At 42.6% G+C, this 7,342-nt stretch overlaps 1 pseudogene; it reads left to right on the forward strand.

Moving 5' to 3' along the window:
* The first annotated feature begins 5,193 nt into the window (after positions 1-5,193).
* Positions 5,194-7,086, forward strand: LOC118842706 (annotated as a pseudogene).
* The last annotated feature ends 256 nt before the right edge of the window (positions 7,087-7,342 follow it).

Consider the following 7,342-nt stretch of genomic DNA (forward strand, 5'->3'; position numbering starts at 1 on the left):
GTCTACACTATCTCAGACACTAGTATTATAACTCCCTCATGAGCAAGAAGACCACCAGGCACCCCAATGAGGAAAAAACCAGTCCAGATCATAAACAGAGCACTTCAAAGCTCCTATTCCAATCATTGGTGAGATAAGGGTCATAAAATGCTGAGATAGGGAGATCCAGCTTCAAAAAACAAAACAAAACAGAAAGGAAAGCCAAAAACTAGTTAGGGTGTGAGTCCCCAGGTCCACTGTTTGGGCTGAACCCTTTACAGTCTATCAGATACTGTAAAGGTCTCTGTTGTACTCAGTAGTTTGGAGGGGCATAGGCCTGCTTGCTGGGGTATCTTTTGTCAAAATTATATTTAATTCAGCATATTAGATAAGATTTGCTGCTCACCAGAACTTCATCAATGAGGTCCTCTAAGGCACCCAAGTCTATTATAGCTCATGTACAACCTCGCCATTTCCATGGAAACAATAGATGAGCTGCTAACAGGGGATGAGGCAACGCACTGTTATATGTGACTAACTTGACCAAAACGTTCCACCTTGGCAATCTCTCTTCTATTGACAATCTTAGCCTGTTAGAATATAAGATTCTTGTGGCTAATGACGATCTTTCTTTTTCCATTTATATCCCCAGCACTCAACACAGTGCCTTACATGTAGTAAGTCCTTAATAAGAACTGATAAATGGATAAATAGAAGTATATATAGAATTCTTTTACATATGTGTGTGTCTAATGGTAGCCATCTCTAGGGTGCAAGGGAGGGAGGGAAGAGGAAAAGAAATTTACATGATAATTTATTACATATTTAAAAGGAATAGCAAGCCGTGCACAATAGAATTTCAGTTTCATGTGCCAATCATTCTAGGAAAAAATAGAAGAACAAATATTTCTTTCTTTTTCTTTCTTTCTTCCTTTCCTCCTTTCTCCTGTCCTTCCTTCCTTCTTCCTTCCCTCCCCTCCCCTTCCCCCACTCTCTCTCCTTCCCTCTCTCCCTCTCTCTCTCTTCCCCTCTATCTCTCTTTCTCTGTCTTTGTCTCTGTCTCCCTGTCTTCCCTGTGTCTTTGTATCTCTCTGTCTTTCTGTCTGTCTGTCACTCTCTCTCTCCTTTTGGGAATCCCCAAAGTTCTGCTTGAATTCAGGCAGGAAACCCCTATAACCACCCATCAAGGGACTATGTTTAAGCGCAAACAGAGTTGCCCAATGACCCAAACATTTCTTAACCTGACTGATGACAAAGTACATCCTGACTTGTTAAATATAGTAACTGACATTTATATAGCACTTTCCATACATTTTCCCTTGAGTTGCACAGCACAGCAACCTTTTGAGGTAGACACTATAGGCATCATCAGCCTCATTTTATAGGAAACTGAGAGTCACAGAGATTAAGTGACTTGCCTATGGTCACATAGCCAGTGTCTTAGAGACAGAAACCCATCCCTCTTTCTAACATCTTGAGAGATCATCAACTCCCCACTCTCTTTCACCCCACATCCAATCAATTGCCAAATTTTGGCATTTCTTTCTCCACAAGATCTCTTCTGTATTCCTTCCTCTCTCCACTCACAGCACCGATACACTTATTTGGGCTCTCATCACCTTTTGTCCAGTTTATTGCATCAAGTTTCCTAAAGCTCATGTCTCACTGTCTCTCTGTCTCTGTCTCTCTCTGTGTCTCTCTGTCTGTCTCTGTCTCTCTGTCTGTCTCTGTCCGTCCATCTGTCTGTCTGTCTGTCTCTGTCTCCTCCCTTTCTTCTCCCACTCTTCCACATATATATACAGACCACTAAATAAATACCATTGGCTCAATTATGGGATCCCTACCTGTGAGATCAGATATAAATCCTCTATGTCTATTTGACATTTAAAGCTCTTCACAACACTGAAGGTCCCTGGTAGGTGAAGAATTTCACTGCCCACAATTCCATCCAGAGGAGGATCTGAGCGAGAAAGTAGGTGTCAAAGTTTTTTGAGACATGGATAAAGCACTAAGTTCATAAAGGAGGAAAAGAGAAGCAGCAGCTCTCACTGTCAGTGGGCATGCAAATGATTCTCCGGGGTCAATTGTTGGGCATGATCCCACTGGTCCTCGTTGTCCTTCTATAAGGCTGGGCCCTTTGAGTGTCATCTAATTATAAGAGCCTTCATTCCACTAACATGAAACAAGAAAACTCTCCTAGGATGTCACCACCACGGTCTGAGTAGGACCACTAAGGTGAGTAGAAGTAGATGGCATTGGTTTCTTCCAGGCTATTTAAGGCTTGCTAGGGACTATCTCCACACACACTTGTGATACATGTACAATATACTACATGCAACACACTGTACACACAAAATACAACACACGTAACTCACACAATCTGTGCACACCACACAAACGTATCATAAATGCTTTTCCTCTAGATGTAATATCTTGCAGAGTTTCTTGCACATTCAGTTGTTGTTCAGTCATTTTTCAGTTGTGTCTGATTCTTTGTGACCCCATTTGGGGTTTTCTTGGCAGAGATACTGAAATAGTCTGCCATTTCCTTCTCCAACTCATTTTACAGATGAGGAGACTGAGGCAAACAGGGTTAAGTGGCTTGCCCAGGATCACAGAGCTAGTAAGTTTCTGAGGTCAGATTTGAACTCTGGAAGAGGAGTCTTCCTGACTTCAGGTCCAGTGTTCTATCCATTGAGCCCACTAACTGCCCCCAAACTGTCATCTTCCTGCCACCATGACCCTACTTGAATTTTGTGTTCACCAGCTTTCCCTCCCCTCCCCCACTGAAGTTTTTTACTCAAGTGAAAATATTCCCAAAAAGTACTTATACACAGCTCCGCCCCACTGATTCTTTTCATCCAAATATTCTCTCAACAACTAATAAACCACTAGTATAATGGAAATGGCAATACTACCTAATTAATTTATTTTTTCAGTGTCATGCCAATCAAACTACCACAGGATTGCTTTATAGAGCTAGAAAAATGATTATGAAATTTATATATAGGAACAAAAGGTCAAGAATCTCAAGGGCAGTAATGATAAGAAGTAGGAAAGAAGAGGGCCTAGCAGCGCCGGATCTCAAACCATACTACGAAGCTGCAATCATTAAAAATGATTTGGCTGTGGTTAAAAAACAGAGTTCAATGAATGAAGCAAATTAAACACCCAACATACAGAATCAAGCAAACTCAGTGGTCAATGTCTGATAAACCCAAAGACCTTAGTTATTGGGGAAAGGGCTTACTATTTGGGGAAAAAAAACTGCTGAGAAAATAGTCTAGCAGATATTAGGTATAGGCTAACATCTCACATACCAATGTGAATTCCAAATGGATATCTAACTGGGCATAAAAGTTAACACCAGAAGCAAATTAGAGAAGCAAGGAGGAATTTACCCTTCAGATCTATGTATATTGGAAGTATTAATGAAAAATAAAAGGCAGAAGAATCACAGAAGAGGAAATGGACAATTTTGATTGTATAAAATATAAAAGACTTTGCATAAAAAACCAAGGTAATAAAATTGGAAGGGAAACAAGTAAGTAGGAAAAATCTTTATAACAAGTTTCTCTGATAATCACATATGTAAACATATATATGTATTTGTATATATACAGATACATGTGTGTATGTATATACATAAAACTATTCAAATTTATAAGAGCATAAGAATATGTGTGTGTGTGTATAATTGATTCAAATTTATAAGAAGAAGAGCTATTCCCCAGAGAATAAATGCTCAAACGATATGAACAAGTGATTTTCAAAGGAAGAAATCCAAGCAATCATCAACGGAGGAAAATTAATACTGGATTGCCTTATTTAATAGCCAACATGTCCATGTGACCCATCCTTTTCCTCATTTTGACAAACCCCACATCTGAAAGACAGGCGGTTTCTGAAGGGCCTGATTAAGGTGATTACTTTCAGTCCCCAATGCATCTACTTAACAGCCTGGGAAGGGCCCTTGCTTCTATTTCCCTATAAACAGAAGCCAGTTTGAGCTAAGGTCAAGCTATCCAGGAATGACACTTGTATTCTCACTTTCTAATCAAGATTTGGAGCAACTTGGTCTCTAAAAAGGAAGCTAAAACCAAGGGGGAACCTGACTGAGCCAAGGTGACTGGAAGCACCTGCTTTTCCTGGAGCAACTGGTATTGTATATATACATATACATATCCTTGAGTGTCAGAGAGGGGTGTAATCATCCCCACCAGAAGGCCAACCCACCTACCAATCAGGGTTGCCTCACATTTGTCAGGGGAAGTCTCAATGATGTACTGTCTGGTCAATTAGAAGGAACACACACTTGGATTTAAAAGGCTCTGTTGCCCTCGTATGGGGTCTTTGGTAACCAATGACCTCAATTTATTGGTTATTGCTAGCTTAACTAATAAATCAATTAATTATATTTGGAACCTTGTCTCTTGGAATTTCATCTAACACACAACCAAATGAAAAAAATACTCCAAATCATTAATAATTATATAAATCAACTTAAAACAACTCTTAGGCTCCATATCACACCCATCTGATTGGCAGAGGTGACAAATGTTGGTGGGGTTGTGGGAAAACAGGTACACTGATGCACTGTTGTTGGAGCTGTGAATTGGTCCAGCCATTCTGGAAAGCAATTTGGAACTATGTCCTACCAAAAGCCATGAAACTGGGCACACCTTTTGACCTAGTTATCTCACTACTAGGCCTATTTTCTAAAGAATCTGAAGAAAGAGGAAAAGGACTCACATGTACAAAAGTATTTATAGCAGCTCTTTTCATAGTAGTAAAAAAAAAACAGAAATTAAGGTTGTGCCCATCTATTGGCACATAACCAAACAAATTATGGCATATAAATGCAATGGAGTTTTATTACAACATGAGAAGTGATGAAATGGGCAGTTTCAGAGGAAACTGGAAAGGCTTCTATGAACCAGTGCAGAACAAAGTGAACATATAGGAAAACAACTTTGCAAGACTTTGGAACTCCAATCAATGCAATGATAAAACATAAGTCTAAGACTGAAGATGAAGCTCACTGGCCACCTGCCAGAGAGGTGATAGACTTAAAATGCATACTAAAACAGATTTTTGGACGTGTTTAATGTGGGAATTTGTTTTGCTGGACAGTATGCTTATTGGGAGAGTTTTTTCTTTTTATTGTTCATTTGGAGAGTAGTGGAAGGTAAGGACAATAAATGCTTGTAAAAAATTAACTACATTGCAGATGGGGCAGTAAAACCGCCCCGCAACGAGTACCCCATCTTCTTCTTTGGCACTCATGAAACAGCCTTCCTGGGACCCAAGGACTTGTTCCCCTATTAAAATACAAGGACAAGTATGGGAAACCCAACAAGAGAAAAGGTTTTAATGAAGGCCTGTGGGAGATCCAGAATAACCCCCATGCCAGTTACAGGGCTCCGCCACCTGTGAGTTCTTCTGACAGTGAAGTCCTGGCTGGAAGTGACGCGGAAGATGAGGCAGGGCTCATGGCTGTTGCATCAGTGACAGCAGCGAGTGCCAGCGAGAAGATGGAAAGTGATGAAGAGTCTGACAAGGGCAGTGAACACAGTGGGATAAAGCGAAAAGCGCCACCATTGAAAATGCCAGTGTCTAAAGAGGCACGCAAAGCCTCCAGTGACCTAGACCTAGCCAGTGCATCTCCATCAGAAGATGAAAACTCAGAAAGCTCATCAGAATCAGAAAAAAACAGTGATCAGGATTTCACTCCAGAAAGGAAAACTGTTGCCCGAGCCCCACGGAGGGTCCAGTTAGAGGAAGGAAGAAAAAGGTGAAGGTGGATTCTGGTTCTGATTCAGACTCCAAGGCTGATTCAGAGGAAGCTCAGAACAAATCGATGGTCATGATAAAATCAGCCTCTGACTCGGACTCAGACTCGGACTCAGACATCTCTGTCAAAAAGCCTCTGCGGGGCAGAAAACCAGGTGAGAAACCTCCCCCCAAACGTCGGGGAAGAAAATCAAAGGTAGAACATGTTCCCAGCAGCTCCAGCAGCGACAGTGACAGTGATAGTAAAGTGGACCGCATCAGTGAGTGGAAACGGAGGGATGAGGAGCGGCGTCAGGAGCTAAAAGAGGAACAGAAGCGGGAGCAGGAAGAGGAGCTGCGCCAACTGCGGGAACAAGAGAAGGAGGAAAAGGAGAAGAAGAAGGAAAAGTCTAAGAGGGAGGAGACTCACCCCAACAGTGACAGCAGTGAGGCTGAAGTCAAAGACGATGAACTCATCAAGAAGAGGGGCAAGAAAGGTCGCGGCCGAGCCCCTTCATCCTCTGATTCATAGCCAGAGCTAGAGAAGGAGGTGAAGAAGCCAGTGAAGAAGCCATAGTCCTTAGAGCCATCAAAGAAACCGAACTAGAAGGAGAAAAGAAGCCACCCAGAGGAGAAGACCCGAGCCAAGTCTGTGAAAGTGGAGCAAGCCAGGAAGAAGTCGGAGGTGCATCCAGAGAGGAGGGTTGAAAAGAAGAAAGAGCCATCTGTGGAAGAGAGGCTGCAGAAATTGCCCAGCGAGATCAAGTTTGCACTGAAGGTTGACAATCCAGATGTAAAAAGATGCCTCAGTGCCCTGGAGGAGCTGGGGAGCCTGCAGATGACCTCTCAGATTCTCCAGAAGAACACAGATGTGGTGGCTAGTTAAAAGAGATTCGTCGTTATAAGGCCAACCAGGAAGTGATGGAGAAAGCAGCAGAAGTCTACACAGGGCTCCAATTGAGGGTTCTGGGACCAAAGGTTGACACAAACCAGAAAACTAACAAACCTGTCTGGGAGAAGGTCAAAGCGGAGGTAGAGAAGAGTGAAGATCAGTTGGCAGGAGGGGAGGCCCCCAAGGAGAAGACAGAGGAGAAGCCTAATGTCGATCTCTCCGCTCCGGTGAATGGTGAGTCCACAACCCAGAAGGGGGAGAGTGGTGAGGACAAAGAACGAGAGGAAGGACAGAATATGGGAAAGGGGCAAAGATGCAGCTCATCTGAAGACCTGCACAACGACAACGTTCAAGAGGATCCAGAACTGGACAGGCCAGGGAACGACCGGCAGGAAAGAGAGAGGGTTCGGATGGACTCGGAGTCCTTTGATGAGGAGAGATGAGGTCCTGGGGTGTGCTGCTCCCCAGCCTCTACCCAGCCCTGCGTTTGAACCCCTTCACTAAATTACACAGTAGATGATGTATAGGTCTTGTTCCCCTCCCATCCCCAGACTCCTGTGAAAGTCGAGAACTTTTGCCAGACGCTGTGCTCTTCAGTTGTATTTGTCCCCTTGGGTTTTTTTCCCTCACCTAATTTCTGTGATTCCAAAACAACATGAAATGAATATAAAGGGTTTTTTAATGAAAAAAATTAACATT

This window comes from Trichosurus vulpecula, chromosome 3 (assembly GCF_011100635.1).
Source record: "Trichosurus vulpecula isolate mTriVul1 chromosome 3, mTriVul1.pri, whole genome shotgun sequence".
NCBI classification, from domain to species: domain Eukaryota; kingdom Metazoa; phylum Chordata; class Mammalia; order Diprotodontia; family Phalangeridae; genus Trichosurus; species Trichosurus vulpecula.